The 27,390-nt window shown below is 43.2% G+C and overlaps 31 non-coding genes across 31 annotated transcripts; all 31 read left to right on the top strand.

Annotated features, from left to right (window-relative positions):
* The first annotated feature begins 225 nt into the window (after positions 1–225).
* Positions 226–318, top strand: TRNAI-UAU (transfer RNA isoleucine (anticodon UAU)). Its single transcript is given in 2 exon segments — positions 226–263; positions 283–318. It is a non-coding gene; the product is annotated as a tRNA-Ile (tRNA).
* Positions 319–1,085: 767 nt separating this feature from the next.
* TRNAR-CCU (transfer RNA arginine (anticodon CCU)) lies at positions 1,086–1,158 on the top strand. The gene has a single exon. It is a non-coding gene; the product is annotated as a tRNA-Arg (tRNA).
* A 447-nt stretch (positions 1,159–1,605) lies between these two features.
* Positions 1,606–1,698, top strand: TRNAI-UAU (transfer RNA isoleucine (anticodon UAU)). The gene is given in 2 exon segments: positions 1,606–1,643; positions 1,663–1,698. It is a non-coding gene; the product is annotated as a tRNA-Ile (tRNA).
* Positions 1,699–2,433: 735 nt separating this feature from the next.
* TRNAR-CCU (transfer RNA arginine (anticodon CCU)) lies at positions 2,434–2,506 on the top strand. The gene has a single exon. It is a non-coding gene; the product is annotated as a tRNA-Arg (tRNA).
* A 447-nt stretch (positions 2,507–2,953) lies between these two features.
* On the top strand, positions 2,954–3,046 carry TRNAI-UAU (transfer RNA isoleucine (anticodon UAU)). The gene is given in 2 exon segments: positions 2,954–2,991; positions 3,011–3,046. It is a non-coding gene; the product is annotated as a tRNA-Ile (tRNA).
* Positions 3,047–3,812: 766 nt separating this feature from the next.
* On the top strand, positions 3,813–3,885 carry TRNAR-CCU (transfer RNA arginine (anticodon CCU)). Its single transcript has one exon. It is a non-coding gene; the product is annotated as a tRNA-Arg (tRNA).
* A 447-nt stretch (positions 3,886–4,332) lies between these two features.
* Positions 4,333–4,425, top strand: TRNAI-UAU (transfer RNA isoleucine (anticodon UAU)). Its single transcript is given in 2 exon segments — positions 4,333–4,370; positions 4,390–4,425. It is a non-coding gene; the product is annotated as a tRNA-Ile (tRNA).
* A 766-nt stretch (positions 4,426–5,191) lies between these two features.
* TRNAR-CCU (transfer RNA arginine (anticodon CCU)) lies at positions 5,192–5,264 on the top strand. The gene has a single exon. It is a non-coding gene; the product is annotated as a tRNA-Arg (tRNA).
* A 447-nt stretch (positions 5,265–5,711) lies between these two features.
* On the top strand, positions 5,712–5,804 carry TRNAI-UAU (transfer RNA isoleucine (anticodon UAU)). Its single transcript is given in 2 exon segments — positions 5,712–5,749; positions 5,769–5,804. It is a non-coding gene; the product is annotated as a tRNA-Ile (tRNA).
* Positions 5,805–6,571: 767 nt separating this feature from the next.
* TRNAR-CCU (transfer RNA arginine (anticodon CCU)) lies at positions 6,572–6,644 on the top strand. The gene has a single exon. It is a non-coding gene; the product is annotated as a tRNA-Arg (tRNA).
* Positions 6,645–7,091: 447 nt separating this feature from the next.
* TRNAI-UAU (transfer RNA isoleucine (anticodon UAU)) lies at positions 7,092–7,184 on the top strand. The gene is given in 2 exon segments: positions 7,092–7,129; positions 7,149–7,184. It is a non-coding gene; the product is annotated as a tRNA-Ile (tRNA).
* A 735-nt stretch (positions 7,185–7,919) lies between these two features.
* Positions 7,920–7,992, top strand: TRNAR-CCU (transfer RNA arginine (anticodon CCU)). The gene has a single exon. It is a non-coding gene; the product is annotated as a tRNA-Arg (tRNA).
* Positions 7,993–14,069: 6,077 nt separating this feature from the next.
* TRNAI-UAU (transfer RNA isoleucine (anticodon UAU)) lies at positions 14,070–14,162 on the top strand. The gene is given in 2 exon segments: positions 14,070–14,107; positions 14,127–14,162. It is a non-coding gene; the product is annotated as a tRNA-Ile (tRNA).
* Positions 14,163–14,930: 768 nt separating this feature from the next.
* TRNAR-CCU (transfer RNA arginine (anticodon CCU)) lies at positions 14,931–15,003 on the top strand. The gene has a single exon. It is a non-coding gene; the product is annotated as a tRNA-Arg (tRNA).
* A 447-nt stretch (positions 15,004–15,450) lies between these two features.
* On the top strand, positions 15,451–15,543 carry TRNAI-UAU (transfer RNA isoleucine (anticodon UAU)). The gene is given in 2 exon segments: positions 15,451–15,488; positions 15,508–15,543. It is a non-coding gene; the product is annotated as a tRNA-Ile (tRNA).
* Positions 15,544–16,310: 767 nt separating this feature from the next.
* Positions 16,311–16,383, top strand: TRNAR-CCU (transfer RNA arginine (anticodon CCU)). The gene has a single exon. It is a non-coding gene; the product is annotated as a tRNA-Arg (tRNA).
* Positions 16,384–16,830: 447 nt separating this feature from the next.
* On the top strand, positions 16,831–16,923 carry TRNAI-UAU (transfer RNA isoleucine (anticodon UAU)). The gene is given in 2 exon segments: positions 16,831–16,868; positions 16,888–16,923. It is a non-coding gene; the product is annotated as a tRNA-Ile (tRNA).
* Positions 16,924–17,687: 764 nt separating this feature from the next.
* Positions 17,688–17,762, top strand: TRNAR-CCU (transfer RNA arginine (anticodon CCU)). Its single transcript has one exon. It is a non-coding gene; the product is annotated as a tRNA-Arg (tRNA).
* Positions 17,763–18,207: 445 nt separating this feature from the next.
* On the top strand, positions 18,208–18,300 carry TRNAI-UAU (transfer RNA isoleucine (anticodon UAU)). The gene is given in 2 exon segments: positions 18,208–18,245; positions 18,265–18,300. It is a non-coding gene; the product is annotated as a tRNA-Ile (tRNA).
* Positions 18,301–19,064: 764 nt separating this feature from the next.
* TRNAR-CCU (transfer RNA arginine (anticodon CCU)) lies at positions 19,065–19,137 on the top strand. Its single transcript has one exon. It is a non-coding gene; the product is annotated as a tRNA-Arg (tRNA).
* A 447-nt stretch (positions 19,138–19,584) lies between these two features.
* Positions 19,585–19,658, top strand: TRNAI-UAU (transfer RNA isoleucine (anticodon UAU)). The gene has a single exon. It is a non-coding gene; the product is annotated as a tRNA-Ile (tRNA).
* A 766-nt stretch (positions 19,659–20,424) lies between these two features.
* On the top strand, positions 20,425–20,497 carry TRNAR-CCU (transfer RNA arginine (anticodon CCU)). The gene has a single exon. It is a non-coding gene; the product is annotated as a tRNA-Arg (tRNA).
* Positions 20,498–21,061: 564 nt separating this feature from the next.
* Positions 21,062–21,135, top strand: TRNAI-UAU (transfer RNA isoleucine (anticodon UAU)). Its single transcript has one exon. It is a non-coding gene; the product is annotated as a tRNA-Ile (tRNA).
* Positions 21,136–21,900: 765 nt separating this feature from the next.
* On the top strand, positions 21,901–21,973 carry TRNAR-CCU (transfer RNA arginine (anticodon CCU)). The gene has a single exon. It is a non-coding gene; the product is annotated as a tRNA-Arg (tRNA).
* A 447-nt stretch (positions 21,974–22,420) lies between these two features.
* Positions 22,421–22,513, top strand: TRNAI-UAU (transfer RNA isoleucine (anticodon UAU)). Its single transcript is given in 2 exon segments — positions 22,421–22,458; positions 22,478–22,513. It is a non-coding gene; the product is annotated as a tRNA-Ile (tRNA).
* Positions 22,514–23,277: 764 nt separating this feature from the next.
* On the top strand, positions 23,278–23,350 carry TRNAR-CCU (transfer RNA arginine (anticodon CCU)). Its single transcript has one exon. It is a non-coding gene; the product is annotated as a tRNA-Arg (tRNA).
* A 447-nt stretch (positions 23,351–23,797) lies between these two features.
* TRNAI-UAU (transfer RNA isoleucine (anticodon UAU)) lies at positions 23,798–23,890 on the top strand. The gene is given in 2 exon segments: positions 23,798–23,835; positions 23,855–23,890. It is a non-coding gene; the product is annotated as a tRNA-Ile (tRNA).
* A 765-nt stretch (positions 23,891–24,655) lies between these two features.
* On the top strand, positions 24,656–24,728 carry TRNAR-CCU (transfer RNA arginine (anticodon CCU)). Its single transcript has one exon. It is a non-coding gene; the product is annotated as a tRNA-Arg (tRNA).
* A 447-nt stretch (positions 24,729–25,175) lies between these two features.
* Positions 25,176–25,268, top strand: TRNAI-UAU (transfer RNA isoleucine (anticodon UAU)). The gene is given in 2 exon segments: positions 25,176–25,213; positions 25,233–25,268. It is a non-coding gene; the product is annotated as a tRNA-Ile (tRNA).
* Positions 25,269–26,032: 764 nt separating this feature from the next.
* Positions 26,033–26,105, top strand: TRNAR-CCU (transfer RNA arginine (anticodon CCU)). The gene has a single exon. It is a non-coding gene; the product is annotated as a tRNA-Arg (tRNA).
* A 447-nt stretch (positions 26,106–26,552) lies between these two features.
* TRNAI-UAU (transfer RNA isoleucine (anticodon UAU)) lies at positions 26,553–26,645 on the top strand. The gene is given in 2 exon segments: positions 26,553–26,590; positions 26,610–26,645. It is a non-coding gene; the product is annotated as a tRNA-Ile (tRNA).
* Positions 26,646–27,390: the final 745 nt, after the last annotated feature.

Here is a 27,390-nt window from a genome sequence, read left to right as displayed (position 1 = left end):
CAAGTGGAAAATTTTCTCCAAGTTACCTACGCCTTCGGTTCAGCTGCGTTGGCCTTGATTTTAAAATTCACTTTAAATTCTGGACAATTCTCACTTTAGTGAATATATCTGTACGATTATGAAATTGCCACATGAAACTTGCATTCAACTCATAAGAAGAGACTTGAGAACACTTTGACAGCGCAGGTTTGGGTGAAAACACAGCAGTAGCAGAGCAAGCGACTTGCTCCAGTGGCGCAATCGGTTAGCGCGTGGTACTTATAAGGCAGTATCTGTTGAGCAATGCCGAGGTTGTGAGTTCAAGCCTCACCTGGAGCAGTTTTTGCATTTGCTTTTAATTGGTTTATCTGCAAGGTCCAGCACGGTGTCTGCAACCAGCTCTCAACGCCTCACCAGTCCTACACGATGTAAAGGGATTCGATTTTGTCCCTCTGTTTGCCCTTGTTTTTATTTGCTCTTAAATTCATCTTACTATTTTTGTTAGGGATTGCCTTTTTTTTTGTAGAAGTGTTATCTTTGGCAATTTTTGTCCAAGGGGCGGAGCTTAAGCAAAGTTCCACTTTGGTTGCTAAGCGGATTTACTGACAATCCATCAGTGAAAAGAATCCAACTAAAGGACAAACTGCATACACCACGGACAGAGGAGAACAAAATAGCTGTGCCCAAATATTGAGAGTCGGCGCAATGGAGAAAACATGATAAATATAGATCGAGGCAAGTGGTAAGGTGGATAGAAGAAGATACAAGAGGTATAAGGAAAAGAAAATTGAAAAGAAAAATTTGCATGTCGTACTTGTTTTGCCTTTGCAGCCCTCTTGTTCAATGGTTGGAACATTCCATTTTTATGACCTGAGTTTTCTTAAACTGTGCTGCCACCACGATGCGCATCTTTTTTCCGTTTACAAACAAACGAAAACTAAAGAGTTTCACTATCTTAAAGAACCTTGCCTATTGGCTGTGTGACACTGTAGGTGCAAGAGAAATAATATTGTTACAGACACTGAGCTTATTGTGTGTGGATACTAAGACAAGCTTCTGTTTTTTTGGGGTTTTTTTTTAACAGTTAAAATAAATTTACACATCAAGCCCCAGTGGCCTAATGGATAAGGCACTGGCCTCCTAAGCCAGGGATTGTGGGTTCAAGTCCCATCTGGGGTGCACCAGCTTTTCTAAGGTGGTTGATCTTGAGCATGGCACTCAAATGTAGCAGACCCCAAATGTACAGTTTTATTCACTGATGAGATGATGTGAGGTTTAATCATGGAGACAAGCAGTTGTGTGAGGTTTAATCATGGATACAAGCAGTTGTGTAAACCCAACAGGGTTATTCACTAAAGTGAAAATGATCAGGAATTCCAAGTGTATTTCAATTTAAAGGCCCAAGTGGAAAATTTTCTCCAAGTTACCTACGCCTTCGGTTCAGCTGCGTTGGCCTTGATTTTAAAATTCACTTTAAATTCTGGACAATTCTCACTTTAGTGAATATATCTGTACGATTATGAAATTGCCACATGAAACTTGCATTCAACTCATAAGAAGAGACTTGAGAACACTTTGACAGCGCAGGTTTGGGTGAAAACACAGCAGTAGCAGAGCAAGCGACTTGCTCCAGTGGCGCAATCGGTTAGCGCGTGGTACTTATAAGGCAGTATCTGTTGAGCAATGCCGAGGTTGTGAGTTCAAGCCTCACCTGGAGCAGTTTTTGCATTTGCTTTTAATTGGTTTATCTGCAAGGTCCAGCACGGTGTCTGCAACCAGCTCTCAACGCCTCACCAGTCCTACACGATGTAAAGGGATTCGATTTTGTCCCTCTGTTTGCCCTTGTTTTTATTTGCTCTTAAATTCATCTTACTATTTTTGTTAGGGATTGCCTTTTTTTTTGTAGAAGTGTTATCTTTGGCAAGTTCCACTTTGGTTGCTAAGCGGATTTACTGACAATCCATCAGTGAAAAGAATCCAACTAAAGGACAAACTGCATACACCACGGACAGAGGAGAACAAAATAGCTGTGCCCAAATATTGAGAGTCGGCGCAATGGAGAAAACATGATAAATATAGATCGAGGCAAGTGGTAAGGTGGATAGAAGAAGATACAAGGGGTATAAGGAAAAGAAAATTGAAAAGAAAAATGTGCATGTCGTACTTGTTTTGCCTTTGCAGCCCTCTTGTTCAATGGTTGGAACATTCCATTTTTATGACCTGAGTTTTCTTAAACTGTGCTGCCACCACGATGCGCATCTTTTTTCCGTTTACAAACAAACGAAAACTAAAGAGTTTCACTATCTTAAAGAACCTTGCCTATTGGCTGTGTGACACTGTAGGTGCAAGAGAAATAATATTGTTACAGACACTGAGCTTATTGTGTGTGGATACTAAGACAAGCTTCTGTTTTTTTTGGGTTTTTTTAACAGTTAAAAAAAATTTACACATTAAGCCCCAGTGGCCTAATGGATAAGGCACTGGCCTCCTAAGCCAGGGATTGTGGGTTCAAGTCCCATCTGGGGTGCACCAGCTTGTCTAAGGTGGTTGATCTTGAGCATGGCACTCAAATTTAGCAGACCCCAAATGTACAGTTTTATTCACTGATGAGATGATGTGAGGTTTAATCATGGAGACAAGCAGTTGTGTGAGGTTTAATCATGGATACAAGCAGTTGTGTAAACCCAACAGGGTTATTCACTAAAGTGAAAATGATCAGGAATTCCAAGTGTATTTCAATTTAAAGGCCCAAGTGGAAAATTTTCTCCAAGTTACCTCCGCCTTCGGTTCAGCTGCGTTGGCCTTGATTTTAAAATTCACTTTAAATTCTGGACAATTCTCACTTTAGTGAATATATCTGTACGATTATGAAATTGCCACATGAAACTTGCATTCAACTCATAAGAAGAGACTTGAGAACACTTTGACAGCGCAGGTTTGGGTGAAAACACAGCAGTAGCAGAGCAAGCGACTTGCTCCAGTGGCGCAATCGGTTAGCGCGTGGTACTTATAAGGCAGTATCTGTTGAGCAATGCCGAGGTTGTGAGTTCAAGCCTCACCTGGAGCAGTTTTTGCATTTGCTTTTAATTGGTTTATCTGCAAGGTCCAGCACGGTGTCTGCAACCAGCTCTCAACGCCTCACCAGTCCTACACGATGTAAAGGGATTCGATTTTGTCCCTCTGTTTGCCCTTGTTTTTATTTGCTCTTAAATTCATCTTACTATTTTTGTTAGGGATTGCCTTTTTTTTGTAGAAGTGTTATCTTTGGCAATTTTTGTCCAAGGGGCGGAGCTTAAGCAAAGTTCCACTTTGGTTGCTAAGCGGATTTACTGACAATCCATCAGTGAAAAGAATCCAACTAAAGGACAAACTGCATACACCACGGACAGAGGAGAACAAAATAGCTGTGCCCAAATATTGAGAGTCGGCGCAAGGGAGAAAACATGATAAATATAGATCGAGGCAAGTGGTAAGGTGGATAGAAGAAGATACAAGGGGTATAAGGAAAAGAAAATTGAAAAGAAAAATTTGCATGTCGTACTTGTTTTGCCTTTGCAGCCCTCTTGTTCAATGGTTGGAACATTCCATTTTTATGACCTGAGTTTTCTTAAACTGTGCTGCCACCACGATGCGCATCTTTTTTCCGTTTACAAACAAACGAAAACTAAAGAGTTTCACTATCTTAAAGAACCTTGCCTATTGTCTGTGTGACACTGTAGGTGCAAGAGAAATAATATTGTTACAGACACTGAGCTTATTGTGTGTGGATACTAAGACAAGCTTCTGTTTTTTTGGGGGTTTTTTTTAACAGTTAAAATAAATTTACACATCAAGCCCCAGTGGCCTAATGGATAAGGCACTGGCCTCCTAAGTCAGGGATTGTGGGTTCAAGTCCCATCTGGGGTGCACCAGCTTGTCTAAGGTGGTTGATCTTGAGCATGGCACTCAAATGTAGCAGACCCCAAATGTACAGTTTTATTCACTGATGAGATGATGTGAGGTTTAATCATGGAGACAAGCAGTTGTGTGAGGTTTAATCATGGATACAAACAGTTGTGTAAACCCAACAGGGTTATTCACTAAAGTGAAAATGATCAGGAATTCCAAGTGTATTTCAATTTAAAGGCCCAAGTGGAAAATTTTCTCCAAGTTACCTACGCCTTCGGTTCAGCTGCGTTGGCCTTGATTTTAAAATTCACTTTAAATTCTGGACAATTCTCACTTTAGTGAATATATCTGTACGATTATGAAATTGCCACATGAAACTTGCATTCAACTCATAAGAAGAGACTTGAGAACACTTTGACAGCGCAGGTTTGGGTGAAAACACAGCAGTAGCAGAGCAAGCGACTTGCTCCAGTGGCGCAATCGGTTAGCGCGCGGTACTTATAAGGCAGTATCTGTTGAGCAATGCCGAGGTTGTGAGTTCAAGCCTCACCTGGAGCAGTTTTTGCATTTGCTTTTAATTGGTTTATCTGCAAGGTCCAGCACGGTGTCTGCAACCAGCTCTCAACGCCTCACCAGTCCTACACGATGTAAAGGGATTCGATTTTGTCCCTCTGTTTGCCCTTGTTTTTATTTGCTCTTAAATTCATCTTACTATTTTTGTTAGGGATTGCCTTTTTTTTGTAGAAGTGTTATCTTTGGCAATTTTTGTCCAAGGGGCGGAGCTTAAGCAAAGTTCCACTTTGGTTGCTAAGCGGATTTACTGACAATCCATCAGTGAAAAGAATCCAACTAAAGGACAAACTGCATACACCACGGACAGAGGAGAACAAAATAGCTGTGCCCAAATATTGAGAGTCGGCGCAAGGGAGAAAACATGATAAATATAGATCGAGGCAAGTGGTAAGGTGGATAGAAGAAGATACAAGGGGTATAAGGAAAAGAAAATTGAAAAGAAAAATTTGCATGTCGTACTTGTTTTGCCTTTGCAGCCCTCTTGTTCAATGGTTGGAACATTCCATTTTTATGACCTGAGTTTTCTTAAACTGTGCTGCCACCACGATGCGCATCTTTTTTCCGTTTACAAACAAACGAAAACTAAAGAGTTTCACTATCTTAAAGAACCTTGCCTATTGGCTGTGTGACACTGTAGGTGCAAGAGAAATAATATTGTTACAGACACTGAGCTTATTGTGTGTGGATACTAAGACAAGCTTCTGTTTTTTTGGGGGTTTTTTTTAACAGTTAAAATAAATTTACACATCAAGCCCCAGTGGCCTAATGGATAAGGCACTGGCCTCCTAAGCCAGGGATTGTGGGTTCAAGTCCCATCTGGGGTGCACCAGCTTGTCTAAGGTGGTTGATCTTGAGCATGGCACTCAAATGTAGCAGACCCCAAATGTACAGTTTTATTCACTGATGAGATGATGTGAGGTTTAATCATGGAGACAAGCAGTTGTGTGAGGTTTAATCATGGATACAAGCAGTTGTGTAAACCCAACAGGGTTATTCACTAAAGTGAAAATGATCAGGAATTCCAAGTGTATTTCAATTTAAAGGCCCAAGTGGAAAATTTTCTCCAAGTTACCTACGCCTTCGGTTCAGCTGCGTTGGCCTTGATTTTAAAATTCACTTTAAATTCTGGACAATTCTCACTTTAGTGAATATATCTGTACGATTATGAAATTGCCACATGAAACTTGCATTCAACTCATAAGAAGAGACTTGAGAACACTTTGACAGCGCAGGTTTGGGTGAAAACACAGCAGTAGCAGAGCAAGCGACTTGCTCCAGTGGCGCAATCGGTTAGCGCGTGGTACTTATAAGGCAGTATCTGTTGAGCAATGCCGAGGTTGTGAGTTCAAGCCTCACCTGGAGCAGTTTTTGCATTTGCTTTTAATTGGTTTATCTGCAAGGTCCAGCACGGTGTCTGCAACCAGCTCTCAACGCCTCACCAGTCCTACACGATGTAAAGGGATTCGATTTTGTCCCTCTGTTTGCCCTTGTTTTTATTTGCTCTTAAATTCATCTTACTATTTTTGTTAGGGATTGCCTTTTTTTTTGTAGAAGTGTTATCTTTGGCAATTTTTGTCCAAGGGGCGGAGCTTAAGCAAAGTTCCACTTTGGTTGCTAAGCGGATTTACTGACAATCCATCAGTGAAAAGAATCCAACTAAAGGACAAACTGCATACACCACGGACAGAGGAGAACAAAATAGCTGTGCCCAAATATTGAGAGTCGGCGCAATGGAGAAAACATGATAAATATAGATCGAGGCAAGTGGTAAGGTGGATAGAAGAAGATACAAGAGGTATAAGGAAAAGAAAATTGAAAAGAAAAATTTGCATGTCGTACTTGTTTTGCCTTTGCAGCCCTCTTGTTCAATGGTTGGAACATTCCATTTTTATGACCTGAGTTTTCTTAAACTGTGCTGCCACCACGATGCGCATCTTTTTTCCGTTTACAAACAAACGAAAACTAAAGAGTTTCACTATCTTAAAGAACCTTGCCTATTGGCTGTGTGACACTGTAGGTGCAAGAGAAATAATATTGTTACAGACACTGAGCTTATTGTGTGTGGATACTAAGACAAGCTTCTGTTTTTTTGGGGTTTTTTTTTAACAGTTAAAATAAATTTACACATCAAGCCCCAGTGGCCTAATGGATAAGGCACTGGCCTCCTAAGCCAGGGATTGTGGGTTCAAGTCCCATCTGGGGTGCACCAGCTTGTCTAAGGTGGTTGATCTTGAGCATGGCACTCAAATGTAGCAGACCCCAAATGTACAGTTTTATTCACTGATGAGATGATGTGAGGTTTAATCATGGAGACAAGCAGTTGTGTGAGGTTTAATCATGGATACAAGCAGTTGTGTAAACCCAACAGGGTTATTCACTAAAGTGAAAATGATCAGGAATTCCAAGTGTATTTCAATTTAAAGGCCCAAGTGGAAAATTTTCTCCAAGTTACCTACGCCTTCGGTTCAGCTGCGTTGGCCTTGATTTTAAAATTCACTTTAAATTCTGGACAATTCTCACTTTAGTGAATATATCTGTACGATTATGAAATTGCCACATGAAACTTGCATTCAACTCATAAGAAGAGACTTGAGAACACTTTGACAGCGCAGGTTTGGGTGAAAACACAGCAGTAGCAGAGCAAGCGACTTGCTCCAGTGGCGCAATCGGTTAGCGCGTGGTACTTATAAGGCAGTATCTGTTGAGCAATGCCGAGGTTGTGAGTTCAAGCCTCACCTGGAGCAGTTTTTGCATTTGCTTTTAATTGGTTTATCTGCAAGGTCCAGCACGGTGTCTGCAACCAGCTCTCAACGCCTCACCAGTCCTACACGATGTAAAGGGATTCGATTTTGTCCCTCTGTTTGCCCTTGTTTTTATTTGCTCTTAAATTCATCTTACTATTTTTGTTAGGGATTGCCTTTTTTTTTGTAGAAGTGTTATCTTTGGCAAGTTCCACTTTGGTTGCTAAGCGGATTTACTGACAATCCATCAGTGAAAAGAATCCAACTAAAGGACAAACTGCATACACCACGGACAGAGGAGAACAAAATAGCTGTGCCCAAATATTGAGAGTCGGCGCAATGGAGAAAACATGATAAATATAGATCGAGGCAAGTGGTAAGGTGGATAGAAGAAGATACAAGGGGTATAAGGAAAAGAAAATTGAAAAGAAAAATGTGCATGTCGTACTTGTTTTGCCTTTGCAGCCCTCTTGTTCAATGGTTGGAACATTCCATTTTTATGACCTGAGTTTTCTTAAACTGTGCTGCCACCACGATGCGCATCTTTTTTCCGTTTACAAACAAACGAAAACTAAAGAGTTTCACTATCTTAAAGAACCTTGCCTATTGGCTGTGTGACACTGTAGGTGCAAGAGAAATAATATTGTTACAGACACTGAGCTTATTGTGTGTGGATACTAAGACAAGCTTCTGTTTTTTTTGGTTTTGTTTTAACAGTTAAAAGAAATTTGCACATCAACCCCAGTGGCCTAATGGATAAGGCACTGACCTCCTAAGCCAGGGATTGTGGGTTCAAGTCCCATCTGGGGTGCACCAGCATGTCTAAGGTGGTTGATCTTGAGCATGGCACTCAAATTTAGCAGACCCCAAATGTACAGTTTTATTCACTGATGAGATGATGTGAGGTTTAATCATGGAGACAAGCAGTTGTGTGAGGTTTAATTGCATGATTTTGCTATTACATGACGAAAAGTCATGATTTTATTAAAGACACGGAGGCTCATATTGCATATCCCTTTCTTTACTGTTGACAAATAGCAGCAAAGGAAACAAACAGAATGAAAAAAGAATGAACATGTGATAACATAGGCCCCTCCCCCTCAGGTCCCAGTATAACAGGCAGCACTTCCCTTCCATTTCCCTCTTTCTGCAGATGCGACCAAAGAACAATGCCCATAACTAGAGTAATGCGAGAATAAAGTCCCAAGGTAATAACAGAAAAAACCGAGGAGGTATAACATCACAAACTGGGAAGTGTGGCCGTAGAATCCATAGGACCGATGGAGGACAGCGGGAGGAGACCAATAAACTGGACCCTTGCTAGACGTCTTGCCAGATTAAGCTGTGGAGATATAAAGGACAGGAGCCAACAGGTTAAAGTCGATACTTGTAACTAGTTACAAGGTTACACCAGTGAGAACAAAGACCCTTGTATATACAATCCCACAAAACAATCAATGTTAACATATCCAGTAATATTGAAAACAACAAGTATAAGGACGGCCCCACTTACCGTCCCAAACTATAACATGTGGTGTATCGTGGTATGAGTAATTTGGGTGGGGAGATATATACTTACCAGCGTGAGAGTAACAAAAAAGGGGTGGGGCAATACTCGCCTCCGTGTCTTTAATAAAATCATGACTTTTCGTCATGTAATAGCAAAATCATGCAATTTTATAACAAGACACGGAGGCTCATATTGCAAGTTTAAAGCTGATCCATTATTACAGCGAATGTGTGTGGGGCCGGCCGAAAGTAGAATTCTCGGAAGGTAGATTCCCTAGACCAATCAGCTGTTCTCATAATGTCTTCTAGGCGGGCGCCCGCAGACATCATAGAAGAGGCCGAAGCCCCTCGTACTGAGTGGGCGCCGAACACTGTAGTGTCAATGCCCGCTTGGGCCAGCAGCCATTTCACCCAGCGTGATAAGGTAGTGCTGGAAACTGGGTGAAAAGGGTGGCGGAAAGATAAGAACAACTGACGGGAGGCAGGAGATCGGTGTGGTTCGGTGCGAGATTCGTATTCACGAAGGCAGGTCACTGGGCATAGCGAAGGAGAGGCAGGGAAACTAGGGTAGGATACCGCCTTGATGGAAGTCTTAGTGCGTCTGCTGATGTTAAAAGTTACCCCGTCCGGGGTGTATGACTTGGCATCGACGTCCAGTGCACTGACATCCGAGACTCTCTTGCATGAGATGAGACAGAGCAGGCAGACCAATTTGGCCGACAGCTGTTTGAGGGAGAGTCCTGCGTTAGCGGGCCAGGATGAGAGGAAAGCCAATACAACTGAAACATCCCAGGTCGTGGAGTAGCGGGGCCTGGGTGGCCTTGAAAATCTGGAGCCCTTGACGAGTCGGCACACTAGAGGGTGTTGTCCCGCGGGGCGGCCCTCGAAGCCTTGGTGAATCGCCGAGATAGCGGAACGGTAAAGGTTAATGGTCCTGTAAGCCTTACCGGCTTCGAAGAGAGACGTCAGGAACTGCAGGATCGTTGTTACAGGGGCCGAAACGGGATCCTCGTTCCGAGCCATGCACCAGCTAGCCCAAGCTCGCCAAGCTGACCCATATGCCCGTCTAGTGCCGGGAGCCCATGCTGCAGCCAATAAGAGTCTAGTTGCGTCCGAAACTCCTTGGATTTCCCAGGGTCCCCGGAGATTCGCCACGCCAGAAGTGGGAGAGAGCCCTCCAGCCGGAGGGGATGATAGCGACCCGTCGGGTCTTGTAGCAGGTCGTGGCGACCCGGCAGGAGTCGAGGATAGTCCAACGTCATCTCGAGCATTTGGGGAAACCAAGACTGCGTCTCCCAGAATGGGGTGACCATGACTAGCTCCGCCCGGTGTTTGCGGGTCTGCAGGAGTGAGCGAGGGATCATGGAAAATGGGGGAAAGGCATAGAGGAGGCCTCCCTTCCACTCTTGTAGGAAGGCATCCACTGCCTCCGCCATTGGGTCCGGCCTCCAGCTGAAGAAGCGTGGGAGTTGGGAATTGAGCCGGGAGGCGAAAAGGTCTATGGTAAATGGTCCCCAGAGAGATGATATGTTGGAGAACACCTTCCTGGCTAATCTCCAGTCGCTGGTGTCTGAAAGATAACGTGAACCCCAGTCCGCTTGGACGTTGTGCAGACCAGGTAAGTACTCTGCGTAGACCATCAGGTTCCGTTCCAGGCAGAATTCCCAAAAATCTTTTGCCAACCTGGCCAGGACCGCCGACTGTGTACCACCCAGGTGGTTGACATATCTCACCGCCGAAACATTGTCCATGCGGAGCCGAATACATGATAGGGCACGGTCCTTGGCGAAGCTGCGGATGGCGAAGGAGCCTGCCAGAAGCTCCAGGGCATTGATATGTAGTCGGGCTTCGGACTCCGACCACCGGCCCCCAGTTGAGATGCCCTCGCAGTGGGCTCCCCAACCGTGTAGACTCGCATCCGAGTCGATCGTGAATTCCGGCGTTAAGCCGAAGATGGCTTTGCCATTCCACGCAGACAGGTTGAGAATCCACCATCGCAACTCGTCTTTCGTCTCGTTGTCCAGAGAGACTAGGTCTGCGTAGGATGCCCCGGCTCTTAGGTGAGCGATCTTTAGGCGCTGTAGCGCTCGGTAGTGGAGTGGGCCTGGGAACACGGCCTGGATTGAAGAGGCCAGTAGGCCTATGAGGCGTGCCAATTGGCATAAGGTGAGCTGGGGTCGGATAAGGGCCCTGCGCAATTCTTTGCGGATGGATCGAATCTTGGATATCGGGAGACTCAGCGTCGCTGCCCCCGAATCCACTTGGAAACCTAGGAATTCCAAGCGGGTGGCGGGGGTCAGGCATGACTTCTCCCAGTTGATTATGAAACCTAAGCGTGACAGGAGGTTTATGGCTAGTCGTAGATGTGAGAGGAGGGTGGAGCGCTCCTGAGCCATGAGCAGAATATCGTCTAGGTAGACGATTAGCCGAACTCCTCGACTGCGTAGCCAGGCCATAACGGGCCGTAGAAGTTTTGTGAAACACCACGGGGCTGAGGATAGGCCAAAGGGCAGACAGGTGAATCGCCATGTTTCGTGTCGCCAGTAAAAGCGTAGGAGGTCCCGAGAGGCCTCTGCTATTGGCACTGTCAGGTACGCGTCTTTTAGGTCTAGTTTCGCTAGCCAGTCTCCGTGGAGGAGGAGATCCCTTAGCAGGTGAATACCCTCCATCTTGAAATGGCGGTACCTGACTACGGCATTGAGGGGGCGCAAATTTATGACTGGCCTCAATTGGCCGCCTTTCTTTTCCACTAGGAAGATATTGCTTATTACGCCCGCAGGGCTGGGGGGTGCTAGTTCGATAGCCCCTTTGAACTGGAGGGATGAAAGTTCTTCGTCGATCCGACCGCGATCCTGGATGGAAAAGCGGATCGGTCGAGGAGGGGGAATGTGTGTAGGGTGGCAGGTGAGTTCTATATGGAAGCCCTGAATAGTGGCCAGTACCCAGGGATCTGAAGTGATTTGTGACCAGGCTGGGAAAAAATGTTGGAGTCTGCCCCCTATGTAACCCGGAGAAGAAATGTGTGGTAGAAGGCAACTCACCGTATGGTCGTCTGGAGTTTGGGTTACTCCGAAGGCCTCTGGATCGCCATTGACGTCCACGGGATGGAAAAAACATGGGGCGGGAGGTCTCCTGGTATTGGTGATATTGTTGAAAGGAGCCTCTTCCCGTGCCACGGGATTGGGGATAGTTGCGGCCGGACAGACGGCTCCTGATTCTGCCGGCCCTGGTAGAGACCCGCCCCTAGAATACTCGCCTCATGGAGGCCTGGGCCTTGTCTAGAGCCGTGAATGCCCCCACAAAACGCCCTAAGTCTTTGATGAAGGAGTCTCCGAAGAGGAGTCCTTGGGCGTCTTTGCCCGCCTCCGTAAGGGCGAGGTTGGCTAGTTTTGGCTCAATTTTGAACAATATGGCTTTACGCCTTTCAATAGATAGGGAGGTATTTACGCTCCCAGCAATACAAATTGCTCTCTGGACCCAACCTCTAAGGTCTTCAGGGTCGACCATGCGGTTCTCCGCTCTGGCGTCTTCCGCCAAATCAAATAATTTGGCCAAAGGCCCGAATATGTCCAGGTGCTTGTCCTGGCAGGACTTCAAAGCGGACTCTAGTCCTTTACGGGGGTTCCAGCCCAGTTTAGTGAGGAACTGGGTCATTTTTGGATCAACCTCTGGGGTGTCACACACCTTGTTGGGCACCAGAGGCCTAGGACACTCCGCCCTCAATTTGTTGCGGGCCGCCTTGCTTAAGGGTTTTCTGACCCAATTTTCCAGATATGTGGCAACGTGGTCGGCTGGGAGCCACTCCGCCGACCTCGGATGATGAAGGTCATCCGGGTCGAAGAGTGGGACCCCCGAAGGATCCACGAGGGATGGCCCCGCAGCCGCGGGGTTCCTGGTCCCTGTCTCGCCTCCGGGCATCTCTGCCTGAGCAGAGGAAAGGAGGTCGAGAGCGCCATCGGCGGAATCCGCATTAGAGTCGGAATTTGACTCGTTCATAGCCTCCTCATTTGACCCGATTTCTGAGTCGGTGTCGCTCTCAATCTGTGCTCTAGCACATTTCCAAAGCCGCGCCCGTTCTGCCTGGCGCGGAAAGGCTCTTTTGCGTGGATGGGACACGCTTTCTGGGGTGACCGAAGGTACGCCAGTCATGGTGTTTCTGGAGGCAGAGGAGTGTTTAGACTTACGGGCAGCCTTTTTGAAGTCCCCTTTAGATACCTCTCCCTGGGGTGTCGAGGTGCCCGAGAGTTGCTCGTCTGAAGGACGGGGCAAGAGGGCTTGTGAAATGGTGTGGGAGAGGGTGGAGGACATAGACCCCATAGCAGCCATAATGGCGTCTGTCACTGAGCGCTGTAGCGCCAGAAACTGTGGTCCACCGGGTTGGGTAGTCCCATCCGCCATAGAAGGCGAAATATCTGAGGTGACAGGGGCCTCAGTTCTGATTACTGGGGAATCCGACTCCCCAGAGTGAGCGGACCCAGTAGATAGTCTGGGTTTAGGCATGATAAAGGACGTATGGGTTAGTCACCCAAACAAACTAAGCAAAGGAAAGAACGCTCTCACCAGGGCCCAGACCAGCGACACACTAAGAGGTAGGGACAGAATGACAGAAAATGGCCGCCGGGAATCTCGCGGGATTCGCGGCACCCGCAAGCTACGCGGAGGAATTATGAAACAAGAAGAAGTGTGCAGAGAGGCGCTCGAGCAGAAGAAACAGACAAGATTACATAAGCAGGGGAGGTCTGGGCCCTGAGGCTAGTGTATAACGACACAATTACTAACCTCAGAAATAAAAGACTAAATAAATACAAATTAAATAAAAATCAATTAAATTATCAATGAACAGTATATAAGAGAAAATATGGCATGTACTTATCTTTGTGTCAGAGCAGCAAAGAAAGAGGGAAATGGAAGGGAAGTGCTGCCTGTTATACTGGGACCTGAGGGGGAGGGGCCTATGTTATCACATGTTCATTCTTTTTTCATTCTGTTTGTTTCCTTTGCTGCTATTTGTCAACAGTAAAGAAAGGGATATGCAATATGAGCCTCCGTGTCTTGTTATAAAATCATGGATACAAGCAGTTGTGTAAACCCAACAGGGTTATTCACTAAAGTGAAAATGATCAGGAATTCCAAGTGTATTTCAATTTAAAGGCCCAAGTGGAAAATTTTCTCCAAGTTACCTACGCCTTCGGTTCAGCTGCGTTGGCCTTGATTTTAAAATTCACTTTAAATTCTGGACAATTCTCACTTTAGTGAATATATCTGTACGATTATGAAATTGCCACATGAAACTTGCATTCAACTCATCAGAAGAGACTTGAGAACACTTTGACAGCGCAGGTTTGGGTGAAAACACAGCAGTAGCAGAGCAAGCGACTTGCTCCAGTGGCGCAATCGGTTAGCGCGCGGTACTTATAAGGCAGTATCTGTTGAGCAATGCCGAGGTTGTGAGTTCAAGCCTCACCTGGGGCAGTTTTTGCATTTGCTTTTAATTGGTTTATCTGCAAGGTCCAGCACGGTGTCTCCAACCAGCTCTCAATGCCTCACCAGTCCTACAGGATGTAAAGGGATTCGATTTTGTCCCTCTGTTTGTCTTTGTTTTTATTTGCTCTTAAATTCATCTTACTATTTTTGTTAGGGATTGCCTTTTTTTTAGTAGAAGTGTTATCTTTGGCAATTTTTGTCCAAGGGGCGGAGCTTAAGCAAAGTTCCACTTTGGTTGCTAAGCGGATTTACTGACAATCCATCAGTGAAAAGAATCCAACTAAAGGACAAACTGCATACACCACGGACAGAGGAGAACAAAATAGCTGTGCCCAAATATTGAGAGTCGGCGCAAGGGAGAAAACATGATAAATATAGATCGAGGCAAGTGGTAAGGTGGATAGAAGAAGATACAAGGGGTATAAGGAAAAGAAAATTGAAAAGAAAAATGTGCATGTCGTACTTGTTTTGCCTTTGCAGCCCTCTTGTTCAATGGTTGGAACATTCCATTTTTATGACCTGAGTTTTCTTAAACTGTGCTGCCACCACGATGCGCATCTTTTTTTCCGTTTACAAACAAACGAAAACTAAAGAGTTTCACTATCTTAAAGAACCTTGCCTATTGGCTGTGTGACACTGTAGGTGCAAGAGAAATTATATTGTTACAGACACTGAGCTTATTGTGTATGGATACTAAGACAAGCTTCTGTTTTTTTTTTGTTTTTTTTTAACAGTTAAAAGAAATTTACACATCAAGCCCCAGTGGCCTAATGGATAAGGCACTGGCCTCCTAAGCCAGGGTTTGTGGGTTCAAGTCCCATCTGGGGTGCACCAGCATGTCTAAGGTGGTTGATCTTGAGCATGGTACTCAAATTTAGCAGACCCCAAATGTACAGTTTTATTCACTGATGAGATGATGTGAGGTTTAATCATGGAGACAAGCAGTTGTGTGAGGTTTAATCATGGAGACAAGCAGTTCTGTAAACCCAACAGGGTTATTCACTAAAGTGTAAATTATCAGGAATTCCAAGTGTATTTCAATTTAAAGTCCCAAGTGGAAAATTTTCGCCAAGTTACCTACGCCTTCGGTTCAGCTGCGTTGGACTTGATTTTAAAATTCTCTTTAAATTCTGGACAATTCTCACTTTAGTGAATATATCTGTACGATTACGAAATTGCCACATGAAACTTGCATTCAACTCCTAAGAAGAGACTTGAGAACACTTTGACAGCGCAGGTTTGGGTGAAAACACAGCAGAGGCAGAACAAGCGACTTGCTCTAGTGGCGCAATCGGTTAGCGCGCGGTACTTATAAGGCAGTATCTGTTGAGCAATGCCGAGGTTGTGAGTTCAAGCCTCACCTGGAGCAGTTTTTGCATTTGCTTTTAATTGGTTTATCTGCAAGGTCCAGCACGGTGTCTCCAACCAGCTCTCAACGCCTCACCAGTCCTACACGATGTAAAGGGATTCGATTTTGTCCCTCTGTTTGCCCTTGTTTTTATTTGCTCTTAAATTCATCTTACTATTTTTGTTATGGATTGCCTTTTTTTTGTAGAAGTGTTATCTTTGGCAATTTTTGTCCAAGGGGCGGAGCTTAAGCAAAGTTCCACTTTGGTTGCTAAGCGGATTTACTGACAATCCATCAGTGAAAAGAATCCAACTAAAGGACAAACTGCATACACCACGGACAGAGGAGAACAAAATAGCTGTGCCCAAATATTGAGAGTCGGCGCAAGGGAGAAAACATGATAAATATAGATCGAGGCAAGTGGTAAGGTGGATAGAAGAAGATACAAGGGGTATAAGGAAAAGAAAATTGAAAAGAAAAATGTGCATGTCGTACTTGTTTTGCCTTTGCAGCCCTCTTGTTCAATGGTTGGAACATTCCATTTTTATGACCTGAGTTTTCTTAAACTGTGCTGCCACCACGATGCGCATCTTTTTTTCCGTTTACAAACAAACGAAAACTAAAGAGTTTCACTATCTTAAAGAACCTTGCCTATTGGCTGTGTGACACTGTAGGTGCAAGAGAAATTATATTGTTACAGACACTGAGCTTATTGTGTATGGATACTAAGACAAGCTTCTGTTTTTTTTTTGTTTTTTTTTAACAGTTAAAAGAAATTTACACATCAAGCCCCAGTGGCCTAATGGATAAGGCACTGGCCTCCTAAGCCAGGGTTTGTGGGTTCAAGTCCCATCTGGGGTGCACCAGCATGTCTAAGGTGGTTGATCTTGAGCATGGCACTCAAATTTAGCAGACCCCAAATGTACAGTTTTATTCACTGATGAGATGATGTGAGGTTTAATCATGGAGACAAGCAGTTGTGTGAGGTTTAATCATGGAGACAAGCAGTTCTGTAAACCCAACAGGGTTATTCACTAAAGTGTAAATTATCAGGAATTCCAAGTGTATTTCAATTTAAAGTCCCAAGTGGAAAATTTTCGCCAAGTTACCTACGCCTTCGGTTCAGCTGCGTTGGACTTGATTTTAAAATTCTCTTTAAATTCTGGACAATTCTCACTTTAGTGAATATATCTGTACGATTACGAAATTGCCACATGAAACTTGCATTCAACTCCTAAGAAGAGACTTGAGAACACTTTGACAGCGCAGGTTTGGGAGAAAACACAGCAGAGGCAGAACAAGCGACTTGCTCTAGTGGCGCAATCGGTTAGCGCGCGGTACTTATAAGGCAGTATCTGTTGAGCAATGCCGAGGTTGTGAGTTCAAGCCTCACCTGGAGCAGTTTTTGCATTTGCTTTTAATTGGTTTATCTGCAAGGTCCAGCACGGTGTCTGCAACCAGCTCTCAACGCCTCACCAGTCCTACACGATGTAAAGGGATTCGATTTTGTCCCTCTGTTTGCCCTTGTTTTTATTTGCTCTTAAATTCATCTTACTATTTTTGTTAGGGATTGCCTTTTTTTGTAGAAGTGTTATCTTTGGCAATTTTTGTCCAAGGGGCGGAGACTAAGCAAAGTTCCACTTTGGTTGCTAAGCGGATTTACTGACAATCCATCAGTGAAAAGAATCCAACTAAAGGACAAACTGCATACACCACGGACAGAGGAGAACAAAATAGCTGTGCCCAAATATTGAGAGTCGGCGCAAGGGAGAAAACATGATAAATATAGATCGAGGCAAGTGGTAAGGTGGATAGAAGAAGATACAAGGGGTATAAGGAAAAGAAAATTGAAAAGAAAAATGTGCATGTCGTACTTGTTTTGCCTTTGCAGCCCTCTTGTTCAATGGTTGGAACATTCCATTTTTATGACCTGAGTTTTCTTAAACTGTGCTGCCACCACGATGCGCATCTTTTTTCCGTTTACAAACAAACGAAAACTAAAGAGTTTCACTATCTTAAAGAACCTTGCCTATTGGCTGTGTGACACTGTAGGTGCAAGAGAAATAATATTGTTACAGACACTGAGCTTATTGTGTGTGGATACTAAGACAAGCTTCTGTTTTTTTTTGTTTTTTTTTAACAGTTACAAGAAATTTACACATCAAGCCCCAGTGGCCTAATGGATAAGGCACTGGCCTCCTAAGCCAGGGATTGTGGGTTCAAGTCCCATCTGGGTTGCACCGGCATGTCTAAGGTGGTTGATCTTGAGCATGTCACTCAAATTTAGCAGACCCCAAATGTACAGTTTTATTCACTGATGAGATGATGTGAGGTTTAATCATGGAGACAAGCAGTTGTGTGAGGTTTAATCATGGATACAAGCAGTTGTGTAAACCCAACAGGGTTATTCACTAAAGTGAAAATGATCAGGAATTCCAAGTGTATTTCAATTTAAAGGCCCAAGTGGAAAATTTTCGCCAAGTTACCTACGCCTTCGGTTCAGCTGCGTTGGCCTTGATTTTAAAATTCACTTTAAATTCTGGACAATTCTCACTTTAGTGAATATATCTGTACGATTATGAAATTGCCACATGAAACTTGCATTCAACTCATAAGAAGAGACTTGAGAACACTTTGACAGCGCAGGTTTGGGTGAAAACACAGCAGTAGCAGAGCAAGCAACTTGCTCCAGTGGCGCAATCGGTTAGCGCGCGGTACTTATAAGGCAGTATATGTTGAGCAATGCCGAGGTTGTGAGTTCAAGCCTCACCTGGAGCAGTTTTTGCATTTGCTTTTAATTGGTTTATCTGCAAGGTCCAGCACGGTGTCTCCAACCAGCTCTCAACGCCTCACCAGTCCTACACGATGTAAAGGGATTCGATTTTGTCCCTCTGTTTGCCCTTGTTTTTATTTGCTCTTAAATTCATCTTACTATTTTTGTTAGGGATTGCCTTTTTTTTGTAGAAGTGTTATCTTTGGCAATTTTTGTCCAAGGGGCGGAGCTTAAGCAAAGTTCCACTTTGGTTGCTAAGCGGATTTACTGACAATCCATCAGTGAAAAGAATCCAACTAAAGGACAAACTGCATACACCACGGACAGAGGAGAACAAAATAGCTGTGCCCAAATATTGAGAGTCGGCGCAAGGGAGAAAACATGATAAATATAGATCGAGGCAAGTGGTAAGGTGGATAGAAGAAGATACAAGGGGTATAAGGAAAAGAAAATTGAAAAGAAAAATGTGCATGTCGTACTTGTTTTGCCTTTGCAGCCCTCTTGTTCAATGGTTGGAACATTCCATTTTTATGACCTGAGTTTTCTTAAACTGTGCTGCCACCACGATGCGCATCTTTTTTCCGTTTACAAACAAACGAAAACTAAAGAGTTTCACTATCTTAAAGAACCTTGCCTATTGGCTGTGTGACACTGTAGGTGCAAGAGAAATAATATTGTTACAGACACTGAGCTTATTGTGTGTGGATACTAAGACAAGCTTCTGTTTTTTTTGTTTTTTTTTAACAGTTAAAAGAAATTTCCACATCAAGCCCCAGTGGCCTAATGGATAAGGCACTGGCCTCCTAAGCCAGGGATTGTGGGTTCAAGTCCCATCTGGGGTGCACCAGCATGTCTAAGGTGGTTGATCTTGAGCATGGCACTCAAATTTAGCAGACCCCAAATGTACAGTTTTATTCACTGATGAGATGATGTGAGGTTTAATCATGGAGACAAGCAGTTGTGTGAGGTTTAATCATGGATACAAGCAGTTGTGTAAACCCAACAGGGTTATTCACTAAAGTGAAAATGATCAGGAATTCCAAGTGTATTTCAATTTAAAGGCCCAAGTGGAAAATTTTCTCCAAGTTACCTACGCCTTCGGTTCAGCTGCGTTGGCCTTGATTTTAAAATTCACTTTAAATTCTGGACAATTTTCACTTTAGTGAATATATCTGTACGATTATGAAATTGCCACATGAAACTTGCATTCAACTCATAAGAAGAGACTTGAGAACACTTTGACAGCGCAGGTTTGGGTGAAAACACAGCAGTAGCAGAGCAAGCGACTTGCTCCAGTGGCGCAATCGGTTAGCGCGCGGTACTTATAAGGCCGAGGTTGTGAGTTCAAGCCTCACCTGGGGCAGTTTTTGCATTTGCTTTTAATTGGTTTATCTGCAAGGTCCAGCACGGTGTCTCCAACCAGCTCTCAATGCCTCACCAGTCCTACAGGATGTAAAGGGATTCGATTTTGTCCCTCTGTTTGTCTTTGTTTTTATTTGCTCTTAAATTCATCTTACTATTTTTGTTAGGGATTGCCTTTTTTTTAGTAGAAGTGTTATCTTTGGCAATTTTTGTCCAAGGGGCGGAGCTTAAGCAAAGTTCCACTTTGGTTGCTAAGCGGATTTACTGACAATCCATCAGTGAAAAGAATCCAACTAAAGGACAAACTGCATACACCACGGACAGAGGAGAACAAAATAGCTGTGCCCAAATATTGAGAGTCGGCGCAAGGGAGAAAACATGATAAATATAGATCGAGGCAAGTGGTAAGGTGGATAGAAGAAGATACAAGGGGTATAAGGAAAAGAAAATTGAAAAGAAAAATGTGCATGTCGTACTTGTTTTGCCTTTGCAGCCCTCTTGTTCAATGGTTGGAACATTCCATTTTTCTGACCTGAGTTATCTTAAATTGTGCTGCCACCACGATCCGCATCTTTTTTCCGTTTACAAACAAACGAAAACTAAAGAGTTTCACTATCTTAAAGAACCTTGCCTATTGGCTGTGTGACACTGTAGGTGCAAGAGAAATAATATTGTTACAGACACTGAGCTTATTGTGTGTGAATACTAAGACAAGCTTCTGTTTTTTTTGTTTTTTTTTTAACAGTTAAAATAAATTTACACATCAAGCCCCAGTGGCCTAATGGATAAGGCACTGGCCTCCTAAGCCAGGGATTGTGGGTTCAAGTCCCATCTGGGGTGCACCTGCATGTCTAAGGTGGTTGATCTTGAGCATGGCACTCAAATTTAGCAGACCCCAAATGTACAGTTTTATTCACTGATGAGATGATGTGAGGTTTAATCATGGAGACAAGCAGTTGTGTGAGGTTTAATCATGGATACAAGCAGTTGTGTAAACCCAACAGGGTTATTCACTAAAGTGAAAATGATCAGGAATTCCAAGTGTATTTCAATTTAAAGGCCCAAGTGGAAAATTTTCTCCAAGTTACCTACGCCTTCGGTTCAGCTGCGTTGGCCTTGATTTTAAAATTCTAAAGTGAAAATGATCAGGAATTCCAAGTGTATTTCAATTTAAAGGCCCAAGTGGAAAATTTTCTCCAAGTTACCTACGCCTTCGGTTCAGCTGCGTTGGCCTTGATTTTAAAATTCACTTTAAATTCTGGACAATTTTCACTTTAGTGAATATATCTGTACGATTATGAAATTGCCACATGAAACTTGCATTCAACTCATAAGAAGAGACTTGAGAACACTTTGACAGCGCAGGTTTGGGTGAAAACACAGCAGTAGCAGAGCAAGCGACTTGCTCCAGTGGCGCAATCGGTTAGCGCGCGGTACTTATAAGGCCGAGGTTGTGAGTTCAAGCCTCACCTGGAGCAGTTTTTGCATTTGCTTTTAATTGGTTTATCTGCAAGGTCCAGCACGGTGTCTCCAACCAGCTCTCAACGCCTCACCAGTCCTACACGATGTAAAGGGATTCGATTTTGTCCCTCTGTTTGCCCTTGTTTTTATTTGCTCTTAAATTCATCTTACTATTTTTGTTAGGGATTGCCTTTTTTTTGTAGAAGTGTTATCTTTGGCAATTTTTGTCCAAGGGGCGGAGCTTAAGCAAAGTTCCACTTTGGTTGCTAAGCGGATTTACTGACAATCCATCAGTGAAAAGAATCCAACTAAAGGACAAACTGCATACACCACGGACAGAGGAGAACAAAATAGCTGTGCCCAAATATTGAGAGTCGGCGCAAGGGAGAAAACATGATAAATATAGATCGAGGCAAGTGGTAAGGTGGATAGAAGAAGATACAAGGGGTATAAGGAAAAGAAAATTGAAAAGAAAAATGTGCATGTCGTACTTGTTTTGCCTTTGCAGCCCTCTTGTTCAATGGTTGGAACATTCCATTTTTCTGACCTGAGTTATCTTAAATTGTGCTGCCACCACGATCCGCATCTTTTTTCCGTTTACAAACAAACGAAAACTAAAGAGTTTCACTATCTTAAAGAACCTTGCCTATTGGCTGTGTGACACTGTAGGTGCAAGAGAAATAATATTGTTACAGACACTGAGCTTATTGTGTGTGAATACTAAGACAAGCTTCTGTTTTTTTTGTTTTTTTTTTAACAGTTAAAATAAATTTACACATCAAGCCCCAGTGGCCTAATGGATAAGGCACTGGCCTCCTAAGCCAGGGATTGTGGGTTCAAGTCCCATCTGGGGTGCACCTGCATGTCTAAGGTGGTTGATCTTGAGCATGGCACTCAAATTTAGCAGACCCCAAATGTACAGTTTTATTCACTGATGAGATGATGTGAGGTTTAATCATGGAGACAAGCAGTTGTGTGAGGTTTAATCATGGATACAAGCAGTTGTGTAAACCCAACAGGGTTATTCACTAAAGTGAAAATGATCAGGAATTCCAAGTGTATTTCAATTTAAAGGCCCAAGTGGAAAATTTTCTCCAAGTTACCTACGCCTTCGGTTCAGCTGCGTTGGCCTTGATTTTAAAATTCACTTTAAATTCTGGACAATTCTCACTTTAGTGAATATATCTGTACGATTATGAAATTGCCACATGAAACTTGCATTCAACTCATAAGAAGAGACTTGAGAACACTTTGACAGCGCAGGTTTGGGTGAAAACACAGCAGTAGCAGAGCAAGCGACTTGCTCCAGTGGCGCAATCGGTTAGCGCGCGGTACTTATAAGGCAGTATCTGTTGAGCAATGCCGAGGTTGTGAGTTCAAGCCTCACCTGGAGCAGTTTTTGCATTTGCTTTTAATTGGTTTATCTGCAAGGTCCAGCACGGTGTCTCCAACCAGCTCTCAACGCCTCACCAGTCCTACACGATGTAAAGGGATTCGATTTTGTCCCTCTGTTTGCCCTTGTTTTTATTTGCTCTTAAATTCATCTTACTATTTTTGTTAGGGATTGCCTTTTTTTTGTAGAAGTGTTATCTTTGGCAATTTTTGTCCAAGGGGCGGAGCTTAAGCAAAGTTCCACTTTGGTTGCTAAGCGGATTTACTGACAATCCATCAGTGAAAAGAATCCAACTAAAGGACAAACTGCATACACCACGGACAGAGGAGAACAAAATAGCTGTGCCCAAATATTGAGAGTCGGCGCAAGGGAGAAAACATGATAAATATAGATCGAGGCAAGTGGTAAGGTGGATAGAAGAAGATACAAGGGGTATAAGGAAAAGAAAATTGAAAAGAAAAATTTGCATGTCGTACTTGTTTTGCCTTTGCAGCCCTCTTGTTCAATGGTTGGAACATTCCATTTTTATGACCTGAGTTTTCTTAAACTGTGCTGCCACCACGATGCGCATCTTTTTTCCGTTTACAAACAAACGAAAACTAAAGAGTTTCACTATCTTAAAGAACCTTGCCTATTGGCTGTGTGACACTGTAGGTGCAAGAGAAATAATATTGTTACAGACACTGAGCTTATTGTGTGTGGATACTAAGACAAGCTTCTGTTTTTTTTGTTTTTTTTTAACAGTTAAAAGAAATTTCCACATCAAGCCCCAGTGGCCTAATGGATAAGGCACTGGCCTCCTAAGCCAGGGATTGTGGGTTCAAGTCCCATCTGGGGTGCACCAGCATGTCTAAGGTGGTTGATCTTGAGCATGGCACTCAAATTTAGCAGACCCCAAATGTACAGTTTTATTCACTGATGAGATGATGTGAGGTTTAATCATGGAGACAAGAAGTTGTGTGAGGTTTAATCATGGATACAAGCAGTTGTGTAAACCCAACAGGGTTATTCACTAAAGTGAAAATGATCAGGAATTCCAAGTGTATTTCAATTTAAAGGCCCAAGTGGAAAATTTTCTCCAAGTTACCTACGCCTTCGGTTCAGCTGCGTTGGCCTTGATTTTAAAATTCACTTTAAATTCTGGACAATTCTCACTTTAGTGAATATATCTGTACGATTATGAAATTGCCACATGAAACTTGCATTCAACTCATCAGAAGAGACTTGAGAACACTTTGACAGCGCAGGTTTGGGTGAAAACACAGCAGTAGCAGAGCAAGCGACTTGCTCCAGTGGCGCAATCGGTTAGCGCGCGGTACTTATAAGGCAGTATCTGTTGAGCAATGCCGAGTTTGTGAGTTCAAGCCTCACCTGGAGCAGTTTTTGCATTTGCTTTTAATTGGTTTATCTGCAAGGTCCAGCACGGTGTCTCCAACCAGCTCTCAACGCCTCACCAGTCCTACACGATGTAAAGGGATTCGATTTTGTCCCTCTGTTTGCCCTTGTTTTTATTTGCTCTTAAATTCATCTTACTATTTTTGTTAGGGATTGCCTTTTTTTTGTAGAAGTGTTATCTTTGGCAATTTTTGTCCAAGGGGCGGAGCTTAAGCAAAGTTCCACTTTGGTTGCTAAGCGGATTTACTGACAATCCATCAGTGAAAAGAATCCAACTAAAGGACAAACTGCATACACCACGGACAGAGGAGAACAAAATAGCTGTGCCCAAATATTGACAGTCGGCGCAAGGGAGAAAACATGATAAATATAGATCGAGGCAAGTGGTAAGGTGGATAGAAGAAGATACAAGGGGTATAAGGAAAAGAAAATTGAAAAGAAAAATTTGCATGTCGTACTTGTTTTGCCTTTGCAGCCCTCTTGTTCAATGGTTGGAACATTCCATTTTTATGACCTGAGTTTTCTTAAACTGTGCTGCCACCACGATGCGCATCTTTTTTCCGTTTACAAACAAACGAAAACTAAAGAGTTTCACTATCTTAAAGAACCTTGCCTATTGGCTGTGTGACACTGTAGGTGCAAGAGAAATAATATTGTTACAGACACTGAGCTTATTGTGTGTGAATACTAAGACAAGCTTCTTTTTTTTTTGTTTTTTTTTTAACAGTTAAAATAAATTTACACATCAAGCCCCAGTGGCCTAATGGATAAGGCACTGGCCTCCTAAGCCAGGGATTGTGGGTTCAAGTCCCATCTGGGGTGCACCTGCATGTCTAAGGTGGTTGGTCTTGAGCATGGCACTCAAATTTAGCAGACCCCAAATGTACAGTTTTATTCACTGATGAGATGATGTGAGGTTTAATCATGGAGACAAGCAGTTGTGTGAGGTTTAATCATGGATACAAGCAGTTGTGTAAACCCAACAGGGTTATTCACTAAAGTGAAAATGATCAGGAATTCCAAGTGTATTTCAATTTAAAGGCGCAAGTGGAAAATTTTCTCCAAGTTACCTACGCCTTCGGTTCAGCTGCGTTGGCCTTGATTTTAAAATTCACTTTAAATTCTGGACAATTCTCACTTTAGTGAATATATCTGTACGATTATGAAATTGCCACATGAAACTTGCATTCAACTCATCAGAAGAGACTTGAGAACACTTTGACAGCGCAGGTTTGGGTGAAAACACAGCAGTAGCAGAGCAAGCGACTTGCTCCAGTGGCGCAATCGGTTAGCGCGCGGTACTTATAAGGCAGTATCTGTTGAGCAATGCCGAGGTTGTGAGTTCAAGCCTCACCTGGAGCAGTTTTTGCATTTGCTTTTAATTGGTTTATCTGCAAGGTCCAGCACGGTGTCTCCAACCAGCTCTCAACGCCTCACCAGTCCTACACGATGTAAAGGGATTCGATTTTGTCCCTCTGTTTGCCCATGTTTTTATTTGCTCTTAAATTCATCTTACTATTTTTGTTAGGGATTGCCTTTTTTTTGTAGAAGTGTTATCTTTGGCAATTTTTGTCCAAGGGGCGGAGCTTAAGCAAAGTTCCACTTTGGTTGCTAAGCGGATTTACTGACAATCCATCAGTGAAAAGAATCCAACTAAAGGACAAACTGCATACACCACGGACAGAGGAGAACAAAATAGCTGTGCCCAAATATTGAGAGTCGGCGCAAGGGAGAAAACATGATAAATATAGATCGAGGCAAGTGGTAAGGTGGATAGAAGAAGATACAAGGGGTATAAGGAAAAGAAAATTGAAAAGAAAAATTTGCATGTCGTACTTGTTTTGCCTTTGCAGCCCTCTTGTTCAATGGTTGGAACATTCCATTTTTATGACCTGAGTTTTCTTAAACTGTGCTGCCACCACGATGCGCATCTTTTTTCCGTTTACAAACAAACGAAAACTAAAGAGTTTCACTATCTTAAAGAACCTTGCCTATTGGCTGTGTGACACTGTAGGTGCAAGAGAAATAATATTGTTACAGACACTGAGCTTATTGTGTGTGAATACTAAGACAAGCTTCTTTTTTTTTTTTTGTTTTTTAACAGTTAAAATAAATTTACACATCAAGCCCCAGTGGACTAATGGATAAGGCACTGGCCTCCTAAGCCAGGGATTGTGGGTTCAAGTCCCATCTGGGGTGCACCTGCATGTCTAAGGTGGTTGATCTTGAGCATGGCACTCAAATTTAGCAGACCCCAAATGTACAGTTTTATTCACTGATGAGATGATGTGAGGTTTAATCATGGAGACAAGCAGTTGTGTGAGGTTTAATCATGGATACAAGCAGTTGTGTAAACCCAACAGGGTTATTCACTAAAGTGAAAATGATCAGGAATTCCAAGTGTATTTCAATTTAAAGGCCCAAGTGGAAAATTTTCTCCAAGTTACCTACGCCTTCGGTTCAGCTGCGTTGGCCTTGATTTTAAAATTCACTTTAAATTCTGGACAATTCTCACTTTAGTGAATATATCTGTACGATTATGAAATTGCCACATGAAACTTGCATTCAACTCATCAGAAGAGACTTGAGAACACTTTGACAGCGCAGGTTTGGGTGAAAACACAGCAGTAGCAGAGCAAGCGACTTGCTCCAGTGGCGCAATCGGTTAGCGCGCGGTACTTATAAGGCAGTATCTGTTGAGCAATGCCGAGGTTGTGAGTTCAAGCCTCACCTGGAGCAGTTTTTGCATTTGCTTTTAATTGGTTTATCTGCAAGGTCCAGCACGGTGTCTCCAACCAGCTCTCAACGCCTCACCAGTCCTACACGATGTAAAGGGATTCGATTTTGTCCCTCTGTTTGCCCTTGTTTTTATTTGCTCTTAAATTCATCTTACTATTTTTGTTAGGGATTGCCTTTTTTTTGTAGAAGTGTTATCTTTGGCAATTTTTGTCCAAGGGGCGGAGCTTAAGCAAAGTTCCACTTTGGTTGCTAAGCGGATTTACTGACAATCCATCAGTGAAAAGAATCCAACTAAAGGACAAACTGCATACACCACGGACAGAGGAGAACAAAATAGCTGTGCCCAAATATTGAGAGTCGGCGCAAGGGAGAAAACATGATAAATATAGATCGAGGCAAGTGGTAAGGTGGATAGAAGAAGATACAAGGGGTATAAGGAAAAGAAAATTGAAAAGAAAAATGTGCATGTCGTACTTGTTTTGCCTTTGCAGCCCTCTTGTTCAATGGTTGGAACATTCCATTTTTATGACCTGAGTTTTCTTAAACTGTGCTGCCACCACGATGCGCATCTTTTTTCCGTTTACAAACAAACGAAAACTAAAGAGTTTCACTATCTTAAAGAACCTTGCCTATTGGCTGTGTGACACTGTAGGTGCAAGAGAAATAATATTGTTACAGACACTGAGCTTATTGTGTGTGAATACTAAGACAAGCTTCTTTTTTTTTTGTTTGTTTTTTAACAGTT

This window comes from Pelobates fuscus, chromosome 6 (assembly GCF_036172605.1).
Source record: "Pelobates fuscus isolate aPelFus1 chromosome 6, aPelFus1.pri, whole genome shotgun sequence".
NCBI lineage: Eukaryota > Metazoa > Chordata > Amphibia > Anura > Pelobatidae > Pelobates > Pelobates fuscus.
The sequence above is the reverse complement of the archived record's forward strand: the minus strand, read 5'-3'. Positions and strand labels throughout refer to the sequence as shown.